Here is a 27071-nt window from a genome sequence, read left to right as displayed (position 1 = left end):
GGAAATCAACTTCCAGCAGGATCCCCAGAATCCTAGCACACGGCTGAGGTGCTCCTAGCCTCCCTCTCGCCTTCATCTTGGCGAGAAAATTCTGTGATAGCAAGTAGGATTTCGCTCTCTCTGAAGCAGATATACCCACCCGGGAACGCAGAACGTTTTTAGATTCAGTGCAGGCTAAAAAGAAGGGCATGAAAAGTCCCTTCTTTACAAGCCAACATCACCTCGATAACCGCCTGAGAGAGGGGCTCCCTCCCGCCCTGCTCTAAGGTTTCCTTTCAGGGCGCACTATAGAAAGCATAATATTTGCGTAAATCAGACTTTGCCCATTGGGCTACCTGGGCCAGGACTGCATCGTGAGAACAAAAATATTTGCACACGGCCGTCCAACAATCCCTAATAGTGGAGTGCATTAAAATGCAGCGATCTAAAGTTCCAACTCAAATAATGACAAAGTCGAGCATTGAATCGGCTCAGTAAGAGGAAAAAAAATACTCCCTGTGCCAAGCGGAGACACAGTCGCCAGTGTTCCGCAGCCGTGGGACAGCTGCGTTGTATTAGCGCGGATGCTAATGAGAGCGGGGCGCACATCTGCACCTCCGTCTAATCCTGGAAGGTTAGCTGCTGCAGTGACTCAGAGAAGACCCAACAGGATGCGTGTGCCTGTCTGGAGACTGAATGCACAGGAACCCAAAGGACCCCATCACAGAACGCCAACGAGACTGGGCTTTGTTAACAAGCGTCCCGTAAATGCTGAGCGGGGCTTTCATTCTTGCCCAGGCCCTGCGAGGCAAGCGTCGCCGCTGTCCCCTGTTTACAAACAAAAGAACTGCTGCTCAGGGAAGGTACAGGACTTTTCCAAGGCTATACGGTTTCACAGCAGAGGAGGTGGATTTCAAGTGGGACTCATACACGTGTGCTGGCCCAGGCCCGACCCTGAGCTGAGGCTGGTTCTAGCACCTTCGCTGCCTGATTGGGGGCAGATCGGAGAGGAGGGACTGACCAGCTCTCTCACCTTGAGATGAACCTGGAATAGGCGCAGGAGAAAGTCTAACTCAGCTCTGACAATGACCTGGGGAGAGTGACAAGTGGACCCAGTATGCTTCAATGTCATTTCTGGTCCAAAACCCAGGAGGCGCGCACGTGTGCGTGTGTGTGTGTGTGCTGGGAGCTGGGGGTCCAAGTCAAGCCAGAACACCAAACGCCAGCCCTGAAGCAGTTCTAAGATCAAGCACATCAACTTCTGCGCCGCCCTCATAGTCCTCAGGAGTCCACCGCCCCCGAGAAGCTCCCAGGGTCTAATGCTACAAGGAATCCAGACGGCCATCTCCTCCCCTTGCTGTGGTGGGACCCGCACTCCCTCCAGAGTGAGGTGTATGGAGCCCGGGCCTCGCCATCCCAGCAGCTCCGTCTCTGCAGTCGTGCTATTTCACCAACTTCTTGGCTTTGCAAGGCCACCCAGAGAGAGGGCACCCACCCTCGGCTGCCTGTAGCGACTCCCGAGGGGCCGGTGGTGCACACCGTTTGGGTTTTTATTTATTAGTTTTCAGCGTATGATTTTTGGTGGTTGACCTTTAAATAAATCCAGTTTCCTTTTTCTATCCTTTGGGTGTCCATTATGAGGTCAGGGCCCTCATGGGACTAGTCTCATTAACTCCTAACATCCCGTGAGGCCATGGTCCCCACACTAGACTCCATATCAGAACCTGAGCAGTTCTTAACTAGGACCAGCTCTGCCGCCCACCCCTGCAGCTCAGGTCTGAGTTTTCTGAGGACCAGACCCAGATGGTTTTCCAAGCTCCCATATCATTGCAATGAGCAGCCAGAGCTGACAGCCATGGCTATAGAATGTCCCTGTGGCCAGTGAGGCGGAGACGGTTCAGAATGTCCAGTCCCATGGACAACAGCTGAGCTACAGTCTGAACCAGGTGTCCTGCCTCCAAGCCCCCAAAACTCTTACCACGCCCTCTCCTCTTCATAAGGGAGGTGGCATCGAGACACTGTAAGTCATGGCCCTTCAGCTTTTCATAATTCTCCTTATATTACAAATGTAACATAGTTATGGTCACAGTGCAAATTAAAGCATATTTTAAAATGTAATAGTGGCCCAGCCCGTGTGGCTCAGCGGTTGAGGGTCAACCTAGGATCCAGGAGATCAAGGTTCGATTCCCGGTCAGGGCACATGCCTGGGTTGCGGGCTTGATCCTCTGTGGGGCGCGTGCAGGAGGTGGCCAATCAATGACTATCGTCATTGATGTTTCTATCTTTCTCTCCCTCTCCCTTCCTCTCTCTGAAATCAATAAAAACATAATTTTTAAAAGTGTCATAGTGTCCTTGTGGCCCCGCCTAAGGAACCCAGAACAGTGATCGGGTGTGAATGCTCCTGCTCGGTTCCTGAGGCCACAGTCTGACACCCACTCCCTCCACCCCCCGCGGCTGCAAGGTGAACACCCTCCAGAGCAGAGTGTCTCCCACCCCAGCCTCATGCAAACCTGGCTCAGCCTTAGGGAAGGACCACGACCCAAGCGCACCTCCTCTGAAGGGGAGACTAGCACAGAGAATTCACAGCCCCCAGGGCGGTCAGTGTGGGTGCGAAGTCTCCATTCGGGGCTTGATAACAGGAAGAGCACACGCTCTTAAATACAGGAACTCTTTGCTCAGTTAGAACCAGAGCAGGATCAGGATCCATAATTCATAATAAATAGCTTGTAATTATGGTCCAGCACCAAAGTGATTCCAACCAGATGGTTTGTAGGTTCACATCTGGAATTTTTTTGTACACACACAGGGAACAAACCTAAACCTTAGCTGTAGGTTGGGGGGGGGGATTGGGGGTTCTTTCTTCCTTCGAATAACACTTGGAGGTTTTTTATATTCTACCAGAAGTCATGTTGGTCCAGAGCTGCCACCTCTGATCATCTCCCTGGCGTCTGGTCGCCGTGGACGCGGAGCACATGCTCGGAGTCCCAGGCCTTCAGAGACAGAAGGAAAAACCAGAGGATCCCTGGTGAGAGGCCGGTGCCTCCATCCCCTAATCGGGTCCAGCAGCTACAGAGTAAATTCACACGCGGGTTAATTAAGACCACTCTTTATTTTTCCCAATTTTGCCAAAAGACAAAACCACTGGTCTTCAGGCGGGTGGCTCCAGTGAGGAGTGACACCCAGGAAGCCAGGCCCTCAGGAGTCCATCTCCACTGGCCGTCTCATCCCCCACGTGCCCCAGGTGTCCTCTGCTCTGACTCAAGGTCATGACTCACTCGGTCCGCTTTTTCACTCAAGAAACACTTTCTGATACTGGTTCACACTTACCAAACACTTTTATGTACCAGGCTTTGTGCTAAGAATTTTATACCCATTGTGTCACAAAAAATTCCTCATGTCCCCATTTTACAGGTGAAGAACCGAGGTTAAGAAATTCACCCTAGGGGACATCTGTAATACTTTCAACAGTAAAGATAAATTTTTAAAAAAAAACAAAGAAACTCGCCCAGGGTCCCACTCACAGATGTGAGTCTGATTCCAAAGGCACACATTGAAAGGTTACACTCTGCTCCTTCCCAGGCGTTCAGGACACAGACCAGAACAAAACAATGCCAGGCCCGGAGGCCCCGGGGGAGACTGGCACCTTCTCGGCGGTTCCACAAGTGCACCAGGAGCTCTCTAATAAGCGCAGAAAACCCCGGGGAGCTGTGTCATCACCAGCCACCGGAAGGTCTGCAAACACGGGCTGCCTCCTGGGAACGAGGGAGGCTGTACCATCTGAGATACTGACAGGCATCTGTGCCAGTCACACCGCTGAAAGCCAGACTGGCATCCTCAAACAAACTTCCCCCCGATTCCAGCTCGGGTTTGAGTCTCCCCAAATCTCAGGGATGGAAAGGGTGGCACATAGGCACTGGAGGAAAATGTCTGAACACCCTAAAATACCGACCTAGCCCATGCCTAAGGGCAATGAACCTCCTCTCCTTCGGGTTGCACCCGAAGCCTCTGTCTCCCGGTGCCCATCACCTCCTGGGGCCGCCCAGCCTGTGACTTACGCCCGTTGGCAGGGGCATCCGTTTGCAATACCAACTCCTTTCTCAAAGTCCAAATATACAAAAACCCAAAACGTAGCCTCTGGAGACACAGGAAATTAAGTGCCAACACACAAAAATGAAAGGGGACATAGGGAGTGAAAATGAAAAAAACCTACAGCCCTGGCAACACAGCTCTCCAAGGCCGCAGCCAAACCACAGCCCCCGCCACTGCCAAGTGCAAACCCGGTTTGGCAGGCAGCTTGCTGTGCCCGGGACGCGCCACGAGGTGGCAGCACGGAGCGCCCTGGCGCGGGCACCGGGCACGGTGGCCCTGAGCCGGGCAAGCCCGCTGAGCATTTGTCAGGGTCTCTGCGGAGGGAACCGATCTCTTCCCGATGGGGGCTCGGGGGGCGGGCTGGAGACAGAGAAGATAACAGAGCACCCCGGCCAGACTTTCCCGTTTGCTTTCCTCAGAGGAGCAGGGGGGAGAAAGGGTTTTGAGATGCTTTGGTTCTATGTCGAGCCAATGTCCTGAAGATATTTTCTTCTGAGATTCTTCCAGGACCAACCCTATTACGGAATATGGAAAGTATTACCTGACCTTCCATTTACATTTTAAGATAATAATAAAATAGAACTCTGGAGAGGAAAACACAGCAGCTACTACGGCGAGAGTGGTCAGGGAGGGAGAAAAGTCAGCCGGCAGACACTGTATTTTTAGACTGAAACGGCATCACGAACTTCTTGAAATAAGAATGGAAACAAAAGTGCCCGGTGCCCTGCCTGCTGACCCCCCCACAGCCATACTGGGAAGGTGGCGGGTGACGGGGTCTCCTCTAGGAGGTGGCATCAGGTCCCGTCAGTCCTCGTGTCATGAGAGCAAAGCCTGCCCCGGAGGCAAACAGCTGTCATTTGGAGAACGAGCCAACTCTACGTGCCAGCTCCTCCCCCAGAAACCAAGGCGGCTGTGAAGTGGCAGTGCCCCTTCCTGCCCACACGGGCGGCACTCAGGGTCAGGGAGGCGCGCAGGCCGGGCGGGCGGGCACCCTAAGGGACACAGAGGCACCAGCGGCCCTGCCCTAACGCAGACGCTGCCAGGCGGCCGCCCTGCTGCACACGCACACGCACACGCACGCCCCCGTCATTTCGTCCCTGTTGTCTTGTTTGGGAAGTGGCGCTATAGATTTTGCTGCCTTTAAGAATTGCCCTACCAACGCCTGGCCGCATAGCTCAGTTGGTTAGAGCGCCATCCCCATAGGCGAAGGTTGTGGGTTCGATGCCCAGTCAGGGCACATACAAGAACCAACCAATGAGTATACAAATAAGTGGAACAACAAATGCATGTCTTTCTCTCGCCTTCCTTCCCTCCCTCCCTTTCTCTCTCTAAAATCAATAAATAAAAATAGCGATATGTGGTTCCAAAAGACCTGAGTCCCATCCCCGCTGATTAAAAAAAAGAATTGCCCTCCCCAAATGCAAACATCCATGGGGGTGGGGGAACCTGTGTCCATCCTGGATAAGGTGTTCCCTTTGTCATCAGCTACTGTCAGGGGACGGATGCCCAGCGGCGCCGGGAAGTACAGGAGCTTCGCAGCAGAAGTTCCAGAGCAGCCGCAGCCGAGACTCGGGGCGTATGTGGTGCGCTCAGGGCTGCGGGGACGACAGGCCACACGGCGGGCCCGCTCTCTACTCTCCCGAAGCTCACTCGGTCTCGGAGGAAACAAGACACCAGACGTTAGCAGATCGCACAGGCACTGCGGTCGCCTCTGGTCCCAGTGAGGCCACTTTCACCTGCTCAGAAGCCATCGTGGTCGGCGAGCACAAATAGGACACTCTGGCCCTTAATTAAATTCTTTTTCCTGAAGAATTCCTTCGGCATGGACACCCAATCTGGGTTTTACAATTCGAGAGTCTCCCCGCTGCTCACAGAGGAATTTTTTAGGAGTATGGAGCCCTTGGGTCAGGTCTCCCAAGGAAGGCGAGCCAACGACAGCGCACGCGTTCTCCTGGGAGCTTCAGGCCCCCACGCACGAAGTCACAGAGGTCAACCTCCCCTTGGAGTGCCCCCTCCCCCCCACTGTAACCCAGTGCCAGCCCCCAAAGAGCCAACAGGAACTTTATGGTACTTTTGAACATGGGCTGAAATTTCTCCCAGGCAATATTATAAAACTTCTCATAAACAGAATAATACTTCGTGTTTACACAGCGCTGCTCTTCTAAAGAACTCCACAGACATCATTCCATTAATCTCACAGGTTGCTTAAGATTTATAGATGGAGGAGCAGCACACAATGAACCCAAGTGACTCGGGTCCCTCAGACAGCTGGCTAGCAGGAGACTTGGAAATGCGACCTGGTCCCCCTCCTGGATTAGGGGACCAGCCAGGAAGGCTGGTTGCGAAGGCACAGCATTAAAATATATGGGTGCATCAAGTGAGTACTGGGTTAGCTTCTACATGACTGCTGCAATTTTAGGAATAGATCAGCATGTAGTTGAGGTGTCCAGAAATTTTCAGGACAGACATGGGTTAGACATGTCAGGTCTCCTGCCATGGTCCCTGCCCTGTTCTCAGATAACCTGAGAAAGGTGCCATGGATGGGAAGGGCCAAAACTTGGGGAATCAGACCTGACTTCAAAATATGATGGATCTGCCCGGCCGGTGTGGCTCAGTGGTTGAGCATCGGCCCATGAACCAGTAGTTCAAGGTTCCGTTCCCCATCAGGGCACAGGCCTGGGTTATGGCTCGATCCCCAGTAGGGAGCATTCAGGAGGCAGCTGATCCATGATTCTCTCTCATCATTGATGTTTCTCTCTCCCTCTCCCTTCTTCTCTCTGAAATCAATAAAAACATATTTTTTAAAAACAAAACAAAAAACATTACAGATCTAGAATGCAGAGATGTAGGTGAAAGCGAAAAGAAAAGACCCCAGAGGGGCAGCGTCCATTGCTTGTCACCAGTTTCGATCATTACAAATGTAAAATAAAGCAATTGCCTCCCTGGAGCATATGGTCAGGGGAAATCCTTTGCAAGGGAGCGTGACCTGTCGAAAGGACACAACACAAGCTTGTACCTGTGGCAGCCCGTCTCCTCGGGACAAAGTCTGCTCTTCATCTCTGAGAAAGTAATCACTGGAAGCCTGGGGGGCCGGTGTGGGGGGGGGGGGGCGCGCTGAGATAGCTCAGTGGTTGCCAATGGCAGTATTAAATTTGACTGATAATTTATTATTTTAATTAAGCTTTTACTGGCTTGTTCTTTGTTACTGCTAGTACAATTGACTTCCCCATAGCTCTTGCACAGAAGGAGCTGGGAGGAAAAAAACAAGGCAGTCTGGACGTCCACTACAAAGCCTTCGAGTGCAAGTACAAGGCTCTGGGCCCAGACTCTCAGCTCAAAGAAAATTGGGGGGGGGAAATGGAGACAGAGAAAATTAAAAAAACGAACAAAAGCCACTTCTAAAGTGAAAAAATCACGTGCGATAGGGAAAATAGCCCAAACTTCCCAGCCGGGAGAATGGTTTTCCAAGACCTCTTCCCTAATTGAGGGAGGTCAGCAGGAAAGGTGGGAGGCACCCATGGCCCTTGCTTTCAACGTAAATTAGCATCTCCAGATCTTTCTGAACCCCCAGCCTCCACCCCTTTTGCCAGTCCCTCCAAGAGTCAAAGCCACAGAGCCGAGCCATCTCTGCCCAAACAATGAAGGGGCATGTAGTGGTCCAGGCAGGTTGTTGAATTATTAAGAACAGTAACACCTGACAGTTATAGAAAATATATCGTTTTCCAGACTGTGATAAACATGTAGGATATGTCTTTTTCAACCCTTGCAACAAGCCTGAGGAAGGCACTGACTTACCCCTATTTTATGGGTAAGAAAATACCCCTATTTTATTTTTATTATTTTTTGGTTAATTCTCACCCGAGGATATTTTTTCCATTAATTTTTAGAGAGAGAGGGAGAGAGGGAGGGAGGGAGGGAGGAAGGGAGGGAGTTGTGGGGAAAAGAGAGAAACACAGATGTGAGAGACACATCAATTGGTTGCCTCCTGCACGCTCCCCAGCTGGGGGCTGGAGATTGAACCTGGAACTCAGGCACATGTCCTCGACCTGGAAACGAACCCGAGACCCCTAAGTATGCAGGCCGATACTCTAACCACTGAGCAACACCTGCCAGGGCTAAAAATACCCCTATTTTATGACTCGCCCAGGTTCACATCGCCAGCCAGGGCGGAGATTCGAACCAAGGGCAGAGGTATCAGTGGGCAACTCACCCGCCCTGCTCCACGCCCGGTTCAGAGGCTGGAAGGCGCTCCCTGCCCCTTGCAGCTGAGAACTGAAACGTTTGCCTTCGTTAAGCACCCCTCGCTTTCAGCCCATTGCAAACCTCCGTGGTTTATGGTTTCATCTGGAACCAGGAGCAAAACAGTGCCTGGTCACAAAGACAGATGGAGTCTCTGACTTAAACGCTCACAAGTCTGGGTGCCCGCGCGCCTGGGCGTTTGCAAGACGGGCCAAACCCCGGACCCAGCACCCCAGGTCCTCTTTTTTCGGCGTCTCTCCCGGGAGGCTGGCGGCCTCCTCAGCCATGCTTTCGGAGGCTTAACGTTGAAGCATCTTGCAAGAGCCACAAGAACGTCACACAATCCACGGGCCGAGTCGGACGGTGTTATTCTTTCTTCCCCCTGTCCAGGCTCGGTGAGCCCGTCCCCCAGAGGCCCGGACCCTGGCAGACACGGTCCCCTCCTCCTCCGGCCCGGCTAACAGTGCAAGCTCCGAACAAAGCTGCCCTTGAAGCCCAGCCGTTTAAAAGGCTTTATGAAGCCCACTGGGGCCCCCCGATTATTTTGCAACAAGTCATATCCCATGAAGAAACTCACTTCTCTGCAACACAAAACAGAGGGAGATTAAAGAAAAAGGCAGGGGGGTGTCGAAAAGAAGTAAGACCCCCTGTTGCTCCGTCTGGCCAGAATCGTGTCTTTTAGTGCCCATATCCTCTACAAAGACGATGTTCTGGTGATATATGGCCCTAATACATCACGGGATGACAGTGTCCTCCTGATGCCGTGCCCTGAAAATATGACGCGTGCCAGCAGAAGCAACGGGGGATTAATAAGGAGGCCCCTTTTCATATGTAACTTACCTAACATTTCAATTCTGTTTTAATGGGCTTGAGTTTGTTGGAGGGATTGTTTTGGATCCTATGCCGTTTAAGGATTTAGGTCTGGCTTTTTTTTTTTTTTTTTTTTGGCCTTTTCAAGGAACTCTCAGAACAAAGCAACGCAGGCCATTAGAACGTCCCAGCTAAGTCGAGTACGGCTCTGATCTAAAACAGGGCCGTGTCAAACAGCTCTCATTCTGTTTAATCATATTTTGAAATAGAACCAAAGCATTAGAGATGGCAGAACACAAAAGAAAATAAGCACCAAATAAAAGCAGTAGCCCAAAGAGAGTCCCATTGCCTGGCTTTTATTACCTCGCGCGTCGTATAAGCGAGGGGTCGGCCGGCGCCTGCGCCAGGGTAGCTGGAACGCACTGAACACGGGGCAGCTCGTGGCAGCACAGGGCCCCGTCGCAGATGTGGCTCTGCCACTGTTCTCGGGCTCCCAGGGGCAGACCTGAAAACCCGAAGGTGAGCCGTGTCCCCATCTGCCAGGCGACAGGAGCCAGGTAGGAGAATGAGAGGAGTCAGTGTCAGCAACCTTCCTTTACTTGGCCCAAGTGCTCATATCTACCCAACAGAAAGGGGCTCAAACAGCTAGGATGGGGGACCGCGTGAGTGCCACAGAGAAACGTCCACAGACCCCCGTAGGAGGAAGGAGTGAACCAGCGGGGAGGGGACCGGGGTCCTGAAAAGCAACCTGGCCACGTACACAAGTGGCCCGGCTGCCTGTGCCCACGTCTCTGGTTGTTTTACACACTGGGTGCCCTTCAGCATGCGACAGATAATGAACCAGCTGCTGCTTCTGCCCAAAAAAGAAAACAGGGAAGAAACGGGAGGTGAAATGCTGGCAACATTTTCGTGCCTTCCTGAGGAGTTCTTTTGAGCTCTCGAGATGATGGGGGTCCAGCTCCGACCACCAGCAGGATCTACAGCCCAGGGGGGACGTAGCCGGGCTTCCCAGCCTTCGGGGGGGGGGGGGGGGCAGCACAGAGGCTGCCAGCCAGGTAGGCAGGGGCATTAGAGGGACTGCGGAGTGCGGGTTAAGGAGCTAAAAGTAATCATAAAGTCAGAGCGACTGCCCTGGGAAAGGCTGGGGCGCGCTGCAGGAAGGCAGGAGAGCTGGAGTGTTGTGCTGGGCGCCCCTTTTCTGACTCAGCACGATACGGCTCTGCAAAGAAACGGAGAACTCCATGGACCCCTTTAAATGTGCACAGAAATGATTCTCTGCCAAAGAAGGTGAACGCATCCAAAACACAGGAGCAGGATGTCTCAGCTCCCACCCGTGTCCCGCCCGGTGATCAGCGGTGGCAAACCACTTCCTATGGGCCGAGTCCCTCCCCATGTCCCCCACCCATGAGGGGTGGGACTCACCAGGCCCTCCCGTGCCCCTCGCTCTCGTGGGTCGACAGCAAGCCACCGAGCTTATTTTCCCCAGAACAGAGCGGATTTTTCACGGGTCACCCGTGAAAGCCCACGCACTGCTGGGAGCCACCAAAATACCTGATGTGACAAGTAAACAGAGCTGACATCACAGGGAATAGGCAGGCGGCGGAGGCGCTCGCAGCCCATCTGTCATCTTGACAAAGTAACTTTCTTGGTCACCGGTGAGACACTTTTAAAGACATCTGCACAATTGACTCCGACCCCCAGCAATTGCAGAGGCTTTCAAAGGGACCCCTGGGATGACAGGCCGTGGAGCTGTTCCCGCCATCCTGCCTCGGGATGCTGGTAAGGGCGCTGTGATGTGTCAGGTGCGGGAAAGAGCCCTGCTCCAGTGCTGTGCTCACACCGGCGCCCACTGCGGAGGGTCACACACCCTGAGGAACACCAGACGGGGGAGGGAGTGGGGGGGGGGCAGGAGCCCCTGGCTGGCTGGACGTTCACAGACTGCAAACGCCCAAATGCCAGCCTGCGACAGCATCCCCCACAGGCAGGCGGCCCCGAGAGCAAGGTTGGCCCGGCTCCCTCACGGGGGCCACTGGGCTGCATGTGCTGGTCACCAGGGCTCTGCCAAGGGCCACATGCAGGTGTCAGACAGAACTGGAGAAGCCACCGATTATTTCACAGCTTCGGAACGTGATGTTGATCATTCGCTTCCACTTTTAAACTCATTAAACAATCAACAAATGCTAATTTTGCAAATAATCCACTTCTGACTAAGGTGTTCTAAAGAAAGTGACTAGTTCCCGACAAAACATTGACGTAAACTTGTCACTAACGAGATTAATAACATGTGCCCCATTTTACATAAAGAAATTGGCTTTTATAAGGTTTCACCATAAAACAGCTTTGCAGAAGTTTAACATCTAAAATAAGACAAAAGTGTCAACAGAAGACAAATGACCTTTAGAAAACGTGACATCTTGGCTATCAGCTTGGATTTTTCTGCAGGTTAAAACTTGGCACTGCAGAATTCAAATCTGTCTGGCGAAAAATCCATGAATCTGTTTAACAAATTTTTTTTCAAGCCCCTGCTGTGGGCCGGGCACTGTCCCAGGTTTTGCTGGGAACAGAAAATATGAATCGGAGACATGTTCTGCCCTACGGGAGCTTACAATCCAGGAGGGCGAGGGGCCAGAGCACAGCCACAGCAAGTGCACCTCACCCTGCGACAGGAGTGGCACGGAGCTGTCCCTGGGTTCAGAGGAGAAAAAGCTCAGTTTCAACCAAATTTCACTGCCACAGACTCCCAAAGACCACCCAAAGCATCTCGGTTCTTTAGACACCGCGTGAGTCCCTGAATAAGCCTATAATAAAGCTCTGTTACACAGTTATCTCTGAGGCAGGATCTGACCTACACATGTCAGCACCTTGGGGTGTGACAGCCCACAGAAGGGACCTTCTTCGGTGGCGACACTCCAGTACACTCCAGTTCGGGTGGAGCCACCTGCCTCGGCACTGCGAGAACATCCGTCTTCTGTGTGTCGTGCGAAACTATTTTGTGCCACTTCGTTCTTGCTCTACGAAGCTGTCATATTGAACACACTTTGCCAGCCTTTCGTCTGGATATCATGTTTAGGTAAAGCATAAAAGAGCGACACACTAAATTTTAATTTCCATTCCAAAACCAAAAATTATCGTGCTCCCGTTATCGTGGGAACAATATTTAATAGTTTTCTAAAGAAAAGAACTCTCATTTTATCACTATTGCTGCTTATGTATTGATTATAATTGTGTTATTGGTCCGTGGAGACAACTCTTCATCTCAGTCAGTGTCTTTGTCTAATCTGCCCGCCACCAGACTCGATATGCAAAGTAACATGAGCTATGAGAAAGGCAGATCCTCCCTACAGCAAAAGCGGAGTTCACAGCAGAGAAAACAACTGTCATTTATTTTGGGGGAAAAGCACCAGAGATCAAAATATTGAATAAAAACGTTAAACACAAAGGGCACATATACTCATTCATCCAACTGTTATGCACTGAATGGGCCCAGCGCTGTCCCAGCCCCCGGGCCACCGTGTGACTGAGAGAGCCCACCCCCTCCCTGAGCTGACGCCCAGTGGGGAGACCCCCGGGGGACTGCCCTTCTGGAGAGGGTGCTGGGCACTGTGCAGGGGCAGCAAGGGGCCGAGGGCTGTGGCCAAGGCAGAGTGGGGGGGACGCACTGGGAGGTGAGGCCAGAGACAGCATCAGGGCCATGTAGGACCTTCACCGACCAGTTATACTTCAGATTGTATTCTGAGTGAGATGAGAAGCCCCTGCAGAGTTTTTCATAAAAAAGTAAAGTAACTGGATGCATAATACTTTTAAATGATCACAAGTTTTCCAAAGGCATAAGTGATCATGGAGGTAGTTAGACATGATGAGATATATCGTCGAGATTTTGCTGTAAAGATTTGCTAATAGATTGAATGTAGAATGTGAGAGAGAGGGGAGTAAAGGACCCATGGTTGATGGCCTGAGCGTGCTGGTTGGAGGAAACCAGATTCGGGGGAGTGAGAGGTGGAAAACAAATCTCTGTTTGAGCCATTTTAAGTTTGAGACGCTTCCTAGACGTCCACGTGGAGATGCCAAGGAGACATTGGATATGCAAGTCCGCACTTGATGGGGAAGGGAGCTACGAACACAAACGTGGGAACTCTCAGCATACAGATGGTTTTGAAGCTGCGCATCTACATAAAATCACCATGGGAAGGGCTGTAAAGGCAGAAAACACCATCACTGAATCTTGGGGCCCTCCAACATTTAAAGTTTGAGAAGATCAGGAAGACCCAGACAAATAAGGTCTAGTAGAGTACAGACAAATAAACAAAATTCTTATAAATCCATCACGCAAATACTGAGAGGACTCTATACCTGTAAGTCCTTACACACACACACAATAGCACGCGGTCACTGGGTAAGACTAGTACACTGATCTAGTGCTCAGCAGGGGTCACCTCCTCTCAGCACCTGCCACTGTGCCAGCTGGAGACCTCTGTCCGTGTCCACCATTTGAGGCTCACAAGAGATGCTGTCTTGGCCACCACTGGCCGCTCCTTTCCCTGAGTGCTAATACCCACCATGCCCGCCAAGCTACATCCTTGAGTGAACAGACTCAAGTTTAGGAAAATCCTGACTGGCTGGAAGAGCTGAGAATACTGGGGGAAAGTTCTAGGACCAATGTCTCCAACCAACAGGGCTAGGACCCCCCCAGAGCCTAGTGCCCAAAGGCTGGGTAAGCAAGAGTTAAAGGTGGGTGTGGGGTGAGAGGACGTTAAACCCTTAGGAGTAATCGAAAGAAAGAAAAGGGGAAAAATCCTTCATTTTAAGTCTGCCTTCTTCATGACACCAAGATCTGAAGACAAAGCCCTGGGATCCACAGAGTCCACAGTCAGACCCAGCTTTCAATTTCCGATCCCAACAAATGTGGCTCGAAGCTGAGCGTGAGCTCCTCCACAGTGGGGTAATTAGGGTACAGGGACCTAGGGAAGACCCCTGCCCTATGGGAGGCATCGGACAAGAAGCTGAGGAGTCAAGACCCCATGACCACCTTGGGGCTCACCCTGGAAGTGTGTGCAAGAGGCGAAGGCCATTGGAGAAGCTGGAGCTGAAGATATGATGTGTCCAGCCGGCATGGCTCAGTGGTTGACCATCAACCCATGAACCAGGAGGTCACGGCTCGATTCCCGGTCAGGACACACGCCCGAGTTTCGGGCTCGGTCCCCAGTCGGGGGTGTGCAGGAGGCAGCAGATCAATGACTCTCTCTCATCATTGATGTTTCTATCTCTCTCTCCCTCTCCCTCTCTCCGAAATCAATAAAAATAAATAGATAGATATGATGCAACTTTGGGATTTGTATTCCTCTCTGTCCTTTCAAGATAACATTTCCTTCCCACATGTTTGAAGGCTGCTGATGTTCCCCTGGGCATTCTCTCCACCAGGCTAAATTTTATCAGCACATCATTAATGAAAAATATTTCCTGATCCCGCACCTGGGCGCTGGACACTGCTCTACGCTGGCCCCGTAGCTATCCCCAGCCACCTTTATCTCGACCCTTAGTCATGATCACCGACGGCCCGCTCTGGCCCCCCACCAGCTCCCCCAACTCTGCCGTGTCAGAGAGCTCCCCCTGGACGCTCCATCCCTCAGTCGTCCGGCTGAGCGCGCGAGTAGGGAGAACAGCCACCCCACAGTAATTTGGTTGGTGCATTTCATTATCAGGCTGAAACTCAGAATTAAAAACTGAAACTGAGAAAAACAAGCCACAGAACTCGGGGAGTGGTGACGTCATGGAAAGGCTGGGTTAATTACAGAGAGAGAAAATGACATGGTAAAAAATAATAATAAAGATGGAGACGATAAAGGTGAAGCCCAGGAACAATGGAATGCCCGGCTAATCTAAAAAACAAATTTTTTTTTTAAGGATTCTCATTTAAAGTGCCGACAACGGTTTATCGATGTGAACAGAATTGTGTGAAGGCCCGTGAATCAGAACCAGGCTGGCCTGACTTACACTCTCCGTGACCAGGCTCAGGAAGGTGTGGGCAGCAATCGGGGCCCAGAGAGAGGACAGAACTGAAATTTCCCCGGGTGCCTGTGTCCCGGCCGACGAAGGCACCTGCTGGATGCACGTGGCGGCAGGACACAGCTTCTATTACAGAGGTTAAGGTTGGAAGGGGTGGGGTGGGCAATTCCAAACCCCGCTTCACGTGGCCATCAACTGGGCCACTGCTTGTGTCCGGTTCCTCCAGATGCTGCTGGGGCCCAGCAGGCCAGTCATAAAACCCTGGCCGTTGTGTCCAGTTGCTACATCTAGTTGGCTCACGCTGGAGGAACAAACATACGTCACATCAGCTTCACTGTGCAGCTGCTGCCCATCACAGAGAGACCACAGGAAGCAGAGCGGGCCCCCGTGGGAATCCACCCCATGAAAAGGCTGGCAGCCACCCAGAGGGCCGGCCTGTCCCACCCAAAGGCGCCAGTCAGGACCCTACCTCACCGAACCACAGGGACCGTGTGAAACAGAATCCCCAGGGAAGCGATTTGCTGGGTCTCTCCCTCACCCCTCGGGTGCTTTCTCAACCCTGTGGTCAGGAAGCCTTGTCTGCAAGATATCTATCTCATCAGAGCCTCCCCGGACGGCCCATTCCCATGCTTGAATCACAGTCCCGAGGCTCGCTGATTCGCAGTGTGAGTCCGTCTTGCTTGACTTTTCCGAGCCTTGATGATCTGGACGATGGAATGGGTCTCCGGAGAAAGCCTGCCCTACCTCGCAGCCTGGAAAATGACGTTCAGGCCCAGATTTGTCCACGTGGCATTTCTAAATGAAATAGTGCAGAGCACTTCCAGCGTGCAAGACGCTGCTCTGGATGCTGTGATACTGAGAAGGATCAGACACGATTCCTGCCCCGAGGAAGCTTCAATTCCACGGGGGAGATGGCCACGCAAATAATTAATAAAACTTCAGCCTACGCAGGAGTCAGAGATATGAGCAACCAACATACAGCTTCAAAGAGTAAGTAGCTAGTTCTGGTTGGGTGACTAAAGGAAGCTCGACGGAGGACAGGACATGAGAAAAAGCAGCGCTCCAATAAGTATGGTTAACGCGCAAGATAACGCCCCGCGATGACGCTACATCAATGGGAGCTGACCTCTGACCGTTTTGTACCAACACCTGAACGTCAGCTGCACCTAACCACCGGTTCACATGTTGCTTCAGTTGCTTTACTTAGATGCACTTATATATCCTTCCCTTTCCCTAGCCTCAAGAGGAAAGAGTTTTTCAAAGGTTAGCCCCTGCATGGAGTCCCTGGGAGGGTTTATTAAAAATGGAGAGTCTTCTTTTTCTCTTTTATTGAATTTATCGGAGTGACATTGATTCATAAAATTATATAGGTTTCGGGTGTGCAATTCTATAATACATCATCTGTATATGTATTGTGTGCTCACCCCCCCAATTCTTGTCTCCTTCCACCATGTATCCCCCCATACCAAAAAAACAAAAAAATGGAGATTCTGTGCTCTCTGCCAGACCTACTGAGTCAGAATCTCTGGAGTAAGGTCCCAGAATCTACATTTTTAACACATTCCCTGTGGTTTATCTGCACAGTACACTGGAGAGCCACCCTGGCTAGGGCCCTGGTGCGAGAACAGAGGAAACTGAGGGCAACCTTCTTACCACTGACTTGTCAACGACCTGCAACTGTGACAGAAGGCGGGGGTCAGATAAGCATGTGGGTGGGAGCCGGGAGAGGAGAGGCCGCAGTGCCAGGACCACCATTGCCTGCTCCTTCCCCCGGTGCTCAGGGCCACCTGGGCCCCACTGTACCACCCACGCCCAGCCTGTACACAAGTTCTAGCCTAAGCACCCGGTCGCACTGTTTTTAGACTTTCTCATGATAGAAGGTAGTCTGCAACCTAAATCCATTATCCAAACTTTATATTAAGTACATACATATACTTACATATGTATGTGTACATACATATATACATGTGTTCATACACATCCACATACATAATCTAGCAGAGTCAGTTCTGACGAATCAACTATTGCAACCAAGGGTTAATATCTGTGGCTTGCATGAGTTCATCAATTTTCAAAGAACTCTGAAGCAATAAAAGACATCTAACTTCAAAACTCTCTGGAACATAATTTGATCTCTTTGTTCACATAAAATAAAAGCGTTTTCCAATCTCACAGTGCCTCAGGCCATTATTAACATAAATGCTTAATAAATACGTGCCGAGTTGAATGACCATCAATCACGTTCCTACTTGGGTCCTGCAGAGCGCCCACCCTGTGCCCCTGTCATGGGTCCGAAGGTGAATTTCCCCTCCTCCGCCACCATCAGAGGGCTCCTGAGGATGCGTGAAAGTCCCGTTCCTTCAGACCTGGGGTTCGGAGATTAAGGGGTGTAAGCATTTCATTGTATCACCGCATTTTATTCTTAGTTTATGAATCCAGTGGAAAGTCCTCCCAAATTTAAAGTCCCCCTCATTAAGACATGTGGCAATAACCTGTCAGCATGGCGATCTCCAGCGAAAAAAGTCTAAAGGTGTTCAGCCCGGCCGGCGTGGCTCAGTGGTTGAGCATCGACCTAGGATCCAGGAGATCTTGGTTCGATTCCCAGTCAGGGCACATGCCCGGGTTGCAGGCTTGATCCCCAGTAGGGGGCGTGCAGGAGGCAGCCGATCAATGATTCTCTCATCATTGATGTTTCTCTCTCTCCCCCTCTCCCTTCCTGTCTCTGAAATCAATAAAAACATATTTTTTAAAAATACACAAATAAATAAAGGTGTTCAAAGAGCTATTAGGTTGAACCACAATAAATTGCTGACTCTCTAGGTTGACACCAAGGACCAAAACTGTCACATGCTTCGGAAGAACACCAAAACCTGAACTTGGCCAACTGGTGTCCAGCGTCCTTCAAGCAACTGTTCTTTGCCCTTGTCTACTGAAGGATTCACAGGAAACAGAAAAAAGATCACATTTTGTAACAAACCCCAGCTCCTCCCCGCCCCGCGTGCAGGCACTCACAGGGAGAAGGGAGCACTGCTCTCCGGCACGTGCGCCCCCGCTCACCCCCGCTCACCCCCGCGCGGAGCAGGAGGAGCCATTCCTCCTGGACCAGCAGATCACAAAAGGGGCAGGCTTGGCTCGGTGGTTAGAGCATCGGCCCGAGGACTGAAGGGTCCTGGGTTCGATTCTGGTCAAGGGCATGCACCTCTGCTGCAGGCTCCATCCCCGGCCCAGGTTGGGGCGCATGTGGGAGGCGACCAATCAATGTGTCTCTCACACCGATGTTTCTCTCTCTCTCTCCCCCCCTTCCCTTCTCTCTGACAGCAATGGAGGGAAGATCCTCGGCAGGCTCCTCAGGCTCCTGGCCCTTCCCTGCCACCCAGCTCTTCCCTGAATCCTCACTTTGCCACCCTTAGGAGAGAGGCATTTCCACCCCGGTGGTCACCTGTGTGCTAATGAGACTCGGCGCTGACCTCTGGTGGGTCCCACTGGGCACAGGAGCCACAGTCTCACACGAGCTTGGGAGCAGAAATGGCCACATCTCAGTCCCAACAGGCCGGCTCCCCACCCGGGAGCCTGGGCACAGCGCTGGGCGGAGGCTAACTGTTCCGCACAGCAGCGCTCTGGCGAGGGAGGGGACCGGGTTAATCTCCCATGTCTCTCAGTCGGGAAACTAGCGACCCTTCAGGACAGGGGACGCCGCTCTGTGAATGTCCCCATGCTACTGCTTTTACGCCTCAACCCACCAAGCAGGAGGGACCCAGCAGGCCCCGGGAACTCGTGGATTTCTGAGAAGCACAGGGACAGGGAGAAGCAAACGGGACAGCAAGGCTTGACCGGGGCCAAAGGTCCAGGCACCTTGGAGCTCTGACACAGCACAGGCGCAGCGGACCCAAGAGGGAGCACCTGTCCAGCCTGGCTCCAACGGCTCTGCTCAGCTAGAAAATAAAGGGACTAGGAATCCCCGGTGCTTTTTAAATAATAAGCTCTGAGGATAAGGGTGGGAAAGAATGGAAAAGTCCTTTCTTTGCTCACTAAAAACAAAAAGCAGTGCGAGGTCAAACGAACCTCGATGCTCTTGCGGCCGTGGGAAGAGTCGCCTCCAGAGAAACCTAGAAGTTAGGCCAAAACAAAAACTGTTTCCAGAGAAGGGGGAAAAGAGATTAAGATAAAGGTGCTAAAAGCACCTCCCACGGAGCCAGAGGCCTGAAGAGACAGAAGATCAGCCCTGGGCCTCCTTTCCAAGGCCCAGGCCCGGTCCCGGTCCCTCCTGGCAATCGTCTCCCTGGGGTCCCCGCCACACAGGGTGTAAAGCAAGAGGCTCAGCCATAGCAGCCATGAAAACACATCCGGCCAAGTCTGTTTATTTGACCAAGAAAACAAGAGTTACTTTGGAAACGTGTACTTTTATAAGTTTAAATGTGACACTGTTATCTCTATTGTCACTGTCATTCTCTTTATAATATCTGGATAGCATCACTCATGTCACGGGTCCTCTCCCACAGTCGTTTATGGCTAGTCCATCAACGCCAGGCATCTGGGGGACACACTGCAGCCGGTAGGGATGCCACTTGTCCCCTGCTCTCACTGTCTTGCATTGAACTACCTGAGCGAAACCTCAAACTGCCATTCAGGTTAAAGGCCTCTGACTCTCTCATTTGGCAGATCTGGGTTAGTACCACCCATTACCTAACATTAAAAAAAAAACTCATTATACTACACGACATGCACATACAATAAGGCCTTTGTCCTTAAAAGAAAAACATAATTTTCAACAGAGCAGCTCCCAGAAGCCAAGGGAGCTAACATCCAAAACCGAATATAAACATGAGGCCTGTGTCCAGGTTTCGGAGTCAGGCTCCCGGGGAAGGGGAGGGGACCACGGGGACGAGGCTCCAGGGGTCGGAGGCATTTCTCACTGTGACTTTTGAAAGCAGGAGCGAGAGAATCCCAGATCCGCCCGCTCGGTCGCCTACAGGGCCGCAGTGGACCGCCGGCTACTTCTGTAAGAGGGAATGTTCCTTTCATGGCCAATAAAAGCAGGTCGTGGTGTCTATAGGATTCCAAACTTTCAGATGGGGGTCCATTTGGAAAAAGCGTTTCTGTAATGATTCCGTAAGCTGTCTGGTGAGAGGAGGCCGCCCTCCTGTGACAAGCTTTCTGGGAGAACCCTGTTTGGGAACTTGGAGTTCCACCCGGGGGGCGATCCGAGCGTTAACGACGCAAACTGTAAACAGGAAACTCCAGCCGGCTCCCACTCAGTCCCAAGGTTGGGGACCTCTCGCCGCAGCTCTGGGGCTTACAGAGCGGAAAGGACGAGGTTCTCAGACTTGAGGACCTGCTCTCTTAAGACATAAATTCGCCCAAGTAACTACACTACAGACGGAAGAGAAGACGCAGACTCGCAGCGGAGTTGACAGTCCCCTGGTCGAAACATACAAAGCTAAGCGCATGTGTTGGGTCCACGTGTCCAAATCCAGTCACGTCAGTCCATCTGGAATCACGCTGTGAGGCCCCACACCGCGGGTGTGCGCCAGTCAGGGGCCGGTCACTTCGCGGGGCTCTGCGTGCTCCAAGTGGGGAGCACTCAGGGGCGTCGGGCTCAGGGGGCCTACTCACCAATGAGCTTTACATCTCTGCTGCCCACCTGTCACTTGCCGACTCAGTGACACGTGCCGGAAAAGGACAACAGGACCTCACTGCAAAAGCAACATTGTGGCCTTGGCCCATGTGGCTCAGTTGGTTGAGTGTCATCCTGCGTACCAAAGGGTCACCTGTTGGATTCCCAGTCAGGGCACACGCCCAGGTTGCAGGTTTGATTCCCATTTGGGGTGTGTGCAGGAGGCAACCGATCTATGTTTCTCTCTTTCTCTTTCCCTTCCTCTTCCTCTCTCTCTCAAATCAATAAAAACGTACTTTTTTAAAAAGCAACACTGTGATTAGCTGTCTGCAGATGGACAACATCAAGCAGGTGAGCCTGTTTATAGATAAAAATTGAAGAGCAACCCATCTTGCAGGGTTCTCCATCTTTCAGCAGAAAGGTTAGCTGTCACCTCTACTGAAGTTCCATTGTGAGCACAAACAGAAAATCAACGTAAATACATTTCACAGGTACTGACAATAAACTGTAGTGAGAACAGTCCATTTAATCCTTCTAAGAAGTATTCCATAGGCAGTAACTGCGCAGCATTTTGCCAGTGGCAGCTATCGTTTCTGAGCTGCTCCCCACGTACCAGACCCTGTTTTAAGATTTTTTATGTGTTTTAACTTACACATCTGACAAAAGTCCTGTGATGAAGATAGAAATGTCGATACGGAATATCAGGCAACTCACCCAAAACCATACAGACATAGGAAGCACTCTATTATCATTCCTCAAAATATATGTCCACTTAAAGGATGTGCTAAAAACTGGTTTATGGCCTACCCTTCACTTTCTCCTATTCAAGGTCTTGTCCTTAATAATAATCCCACTCACACTGTTTACAAAGGGCTTTCACAGACCTCAGGAGATTTAACTCATATACATCCCTTCTGTTAACTGCTACAGCCAAAAGTTGAGGTCTGCTATATTATTTCTCCTTAGAGATGACGCTGAAGGGCACACATACCATTGTGTCTGGCCCAATAGTCACAAGTAAGTCTCAGAGAGAGCAAGGCACCTGCTCGGCGATGCACAGCTACCCGGCAGCCCAGGTGAAACTGGAACCTATCGTTGCAGATGCCCAGGCCACCACTCCATAGCTGTACTTCAATAACAGAATAGACATTAAAGTTTTAGTGAAAAAAAGAAAATATTTTTCTTGAAGATCTAGTTAAGGGATTAAATTCTATCATAATATTTTTAAAGCACCATTCACAGTTTAATAGAGCAAACTCGAAAGTTTACAATGGTTAGGTTTTTATATTAGGCCCTTTTATATTGTTGCTCTTTTCATAATTAAAAAAAAAGGCCTCAACGTGGCCTTGTCCATTTTACGCTTAACTATAGAAACGTTCCGAAGACGTTTGCAAACGTGTGTTAGTTTTATCCATGAAATTAGTTTTGTTTGGGTACCTTTTAAAATTTCATGTAGTATTTATTCCCTTTCTCTAAGCTCTTTTCAAATCCAGGTTTGGAAAATCTGTGATGTTTGCGCTCCATTTTCAAAATCCCGACAGCAGCCTTAGTGTTGGATTTCTGTCAAATGGGTTTCCCCCGAATTCCATCTGCCAACAATTCAATTTGCATGCAAACGTGCAGCAGGCACGACAAGGGAGGTGGGCACCATTATTGGTTACTCCAAACTATCTGAGACAATGAGAGGTCCTTCTTTGATGTTCTTCTAGAACCTTCTGCCTAACTCAGCAATCATTAATGCACTGGACTTTCCCTTCTTCATACAGACAGTTAACAAACTGGCCCGGCCGGTGTGGCTCAGTGGATTGAGCACCATCCTATGCACCAAGAGGTCATCAGTTCAATTCCCCGTCAGGGCATATGACCGGGTCGTGGGCTCGATCCCCAGTAGGGGGCGTGCAAGAGGCAGCCGATTGATATTGATGTTTCTCTATCATAGATGCTTCTATCTCTCTCCTTCTCCCTTCCTCTCTCTAAAATCAATTAAAAAATATATATTTGAAAGCAAAAAAAAATTGGTGTTTTCTAGTCCTGGTTTCTCTACTGAGATCAAGATCTACATTTTCTCAGCTTTTCTACTTGGAAGGACTACCCGGCCCAACTAATCAAGTTTAAACTTATCACCACCTACCCATGTCCCTGGTCTCTTCTCTTCCTACACTGGCTGTAACATTGGCTAGAAGTCTCAAAATTTCCTTCAATCACCCTACCTCTCACCTCTGCTATTTATTTTATTGCCAAGTGCTATCAACATGGGCTCCAAAACTGCTCTGCAAGTGTAGGGGTCCCAGCAGATTGCTACACCTTTATACAGCGAGCCACCCAATTTTGATTATTGCATAAAATTTGGCCAACACTGAGAATACATACTATCATGGTGATAAATAATCTGCCAAATGGGTCGTGTGACAATGTAGAGCAAGGTATTGTTGCGAGTAAGAAGTGAGAGCTGGCACCCAAAACAGAATTTTGAGAGTGAGCTCTGGGAAGTAAACCGTTCCATTCAAGTAGCAACACCCTGCTCTAGAGACACTGAGTGACCAGCAAAGAGACAACTACAGAGACACTCAGCACCTCGCTCCACTGAATGACTACTGCATTCTAACTACCGTGTCTTGCTGGGCATGGTTTAGAGCCTTTGAATCCAATATTCTAGAACTAAAAGGTGCTTCAAGAAATTCAAAAGGATGAGCCACATGAGTTTATTCCAATGCCTCCTTTCCATTCCCACTGCCCATCCTGCTCCACCTGACCACGACACATCCTGGGAGGCTACTGTCCAAACTCCAGCCCCTCCGCTCTCTAAACAACCCCAGTACAGGCACCTAGAGGATCTTATATAAAACACATCTTATTATATTACGTGGCCGCACAAAAATATTAAATGGCTCCCCCCGGTTGAGTGGAGCTAATGTCCTTCCATTGCACTCAACGGTCTCCCCTTGCAAGGACCCACCAAGTTTCTAACTCCAGCTCCCATCAGAGCTTTGGGTGCACTGGACTCCCCCATCCCCACATGTCCTAAGTGCCTTTCCCCCAACAGGGCCTTGTCAGGACTCTGCTTTCCCTGCCCCTCTCGGCCCCGGGTCTTCCAGTCCGAATTCACCTACGACTCCCTGAGCACTCACGGCTGAGTCCCTGCGAAAGCGTTTCCGCCGCTCCCGTAACACTTATTTATGCGTGTGTCTGCCTCTCCATTAGGCTGGGAGCAAGAATCTGTCCTATTGGGCTTTGCCTCCCCAAGGCGCCCGGCCGGCACAATGCCCCCAGCACAGGGAAGGCTAAAAATAATAAAATGAAATGGAAGGGGAAAACCAAGTGTGGAGAGAAGGAAGAAAGAATAATATTATTGAATTTACAGCCTGCTATCCCGAGTGCCTTGAGTGCTGTTTTATAGAATTAGAGCTGAAAATCAAGAGGTCTTAAAATATACACCCAGCTCATTGGCTGATCTCCACTAAGTTCAACAAGCACACTTGACCCCCCAGTGCCACGAAAGGTGGTGTTATTTCTATTATTTTATGGCACAAAGGAGTCAATATACAACCAGTTGGCCAGAAGTACCGTAGAAGAGGGTGTGAAAAACTGATATCCTGTATTGATTCAACGCATTTTTATTAATTGGCTTGCCTGACTTTTCCCTGTACCCTGGGCTCTTCTCCGGCCCTCACCATCTGTGTATCCCAGGGTCGGGAAGGGCCCTCCCGCCTTACAGCATTTCCCACACGCCGGAGACAGCAGTGTCGCCAAACAGAATGACAGTGTGTTTCAAATGGGGAGGGGGTGGGGCAGGGGAGCACGTGAGTGAGGTGGCAACACCCACTCAGGTCTGGATCGGAGCTGAGAGGCTTCCACGAGGCGGGCCAGGAAAATCCCCGCGATGCCAGACCACTAGGCAGTTTTTCCAGAATTACAGCGCTCCTGAGTCCCAACCCTATCCCTCTGCCAATAAAAGTACAAGCGAAGGTGACCCCACAGGCATCGAGATGTAAATACTCCGCCGAAGAATGAGGCCCCTCTTCCATGGAAAGTTTTCTTTAGTGCTTAATGGAGGACAAGGGGAAAACTTACACCAGGGCCCACAGACCACTGGACCAATAAGGGAGCGGCGCAGACCGGGCCGGTCCAAGTCTGGAGAGAAAGAAAACCCCGCTAATGGTTACTGACTCAGCCCTGGTCCTGCACAGCGGTGGGTGGGCTTGGCACCCTCTCCCTACGTCTCTTCTCCATCAGGTTCCCTTGGTTTTCCTTTCCTGATGAGGCTCTGCAACCCACGCCAGGTGAGGGACTAAGAATCGACACAAGAACGTTACCATCAACAATAACAATACTGATTCCTCCTGGAGAGCTACTGCATGCTAAGCCTTATATGCTGTATCTCACTTAATTCTCACTGCAACCCGGGAGCTCAGCGCTGCTGTCCAGCCCACTGGCCAGATGAGGAAACGGAGGCTTGGAACGTTGAGGTGACTTTCCCAAATTGACCACCAGTAAGTGACGGAGCCAAAACCTGAACCTAGGCCTGTCTGATGCCACAGCCAAAGCCCTTTGCCAAAATGATATGATGCCCACCCAAAGCTACCGGAACTGTGTCTTCCTTCGAAAGGGCCCTCCAAATTCCAGACTTGCTATGTGCTACAAGACCAAAATCACTCTAACTGCCCCCAAAGAGTGCCTAGGTCAGCTTTGCAGAGGTTGAAATTACTCTCTGAAGTCCCTGGAGGTATTTTTAGATATTTTTAAGAAGCAAACTGGTTTCATGGAGAAGGCACTGGCTTCACATCCTCGTCTGGCTCTTAGAAACCGTGTAACCTCAGGACATTTGCTCTGCTCTCTGAGCCGCAATAGAACACGGGGAAAAATAATTGCCTCGGAGCTGGTATTGGTGAATTGGCCAGCACAATGCCCTAAATTAATTACCTTCCCCCTAAAACTGTTCTACTGAATACCTTGCTCTGTGGAAAGGCAATGGGTCACAACACCTTCTGTTCAGAGAACGGATGAATCCTGATCACTTCCTTAGTCAGAATCCAAAGTCTAAAAATGATGCGAAACAATTTTCAAGAAATTACCGCAATCTATGTATGTGTGCATATATTAACTGCAGTATCTTTCTGAGCACATCTGGATTCCTTTATCTCACTCTCTTTCTCTTTCCCTATCCGCACCCCAACTCCTTTCCCTCTCTCCCCCCCACACACATGCACACTCAGGAGAATTGAATCCTGATGCAACGTTATCTCTCTCATTCCCAAACATGTGCCTAACACTTGCTCAGATAATAGATATCTCTTCTCTAGCCAGTTAATTTGAACAATAAAAAAACATGAGGATTTTATAGAGATAAGGCACCCGAGAGAATCCAAGACGCTGGTAGCTACTTGTTTAGTGATGGAAGACTTTTGTGATTAAGTAGAAGACAGCAGACAAAGTCTCCTCTGTTTTCACCACTTGCTCGGCTCCGAGATGGGGGGGCACTCTGTGTAACACCGAATTTCACGTCGCTTTTTATAAGCAGTGGGTCCATTTCTACATTGCACCTCTGGATTTAAAAGAGGAAATTTAAACCTCGGAATCAAGTTTTTTGCTGAACAAAATGTCTGCCAAGCTAAGCTCTGCCTGACTTCTGGTTTTCGAAGTCCCGGCCTCCAAAGTTTGCTCAGGTTTCCAGGACTGGGCCGAACTCCCTGGCGTGGGCCATCCCCTTCTCGGCTCTGGTTAGGGACAAGCAGCGAGAAGTCGGAGGACCACTTCTCGGGGCTGCCGGGTGGCTTTGGGGATGCCCGAGAGATCCAGACAATTGCTTTATTTTATTTTATTATTATTATTTTGTTGTTGTTAATCGTCACCTGAGGATATTTTTTCCATTGATTTTTTTAGAGAGAGTGGGGAGGGAGGAAGAGAGAGGGGAAAAGAGAGAGAAACATCAATGTGAGAGAGACACATCGACTGGTTGCCTCTGCATGAGCCCCACCAGGAGGCAGGGATCGAACCTGCAACCCAGGTATGTGCCCTTGACCGGGAATTGAACCTGCGACCCTCCGGTGCGCGCCGGCCAGCGCTCTCACCACTGAGCCACGCCGCCCAGGGCCAGACAGTTGCTTCAGGCTCCTACGGGCTGCCCGACGTGGTTCCCCAAGCACCACGGGAAACATAATTCTAGCCAGAACAGGGTAAAGAAGTCAGCAGAGCAGCAGTCAGCCGGGCCTTTCCTCAGCCTCCTAAAAGGCCGTTCTGCACCGTGGCGAGGAGCCTTGCTCTGCTTCCTAAGCAAACAATGGAGCACTTTGCAGCTTTAACCTAAACTGCCCCCAGGGTCCCCAGGCTTCAGGCGGGT

The 27071-nt window shown here is 50.8% G+C and overlaps 1 protein-coding gene across 1 annotated transcript in view; it reads right to left on the bottom strand.

The window, feature by feature from the left end:
- Positions 1-27071, bottom strand: part of BMPER (BMP binding endothelial regulator) — a 171170-nt gene that overhangs the window by 139257 nt on the left and 4842 nt on the right. The window lies entirely within an intron of this gene.

The sequence above is a fragment of the Miniopterus schreibersii genome, assembly GCF_964146895.1.
Source record: "Miniopterus schreibersii genome assembly, chromosome: 9".
NCBI classification, from domain to species: Eukaryota; Metazoa; Chordata; class Mammalia; order Chiroptera; family Miniopteridae; genus Miniopterus; species Miniopterus schreibersii.
Note: the sequence above shows the minus strand (reverse complement) of the source record. Positions and strands in the feature narration are given on the sequence as shown.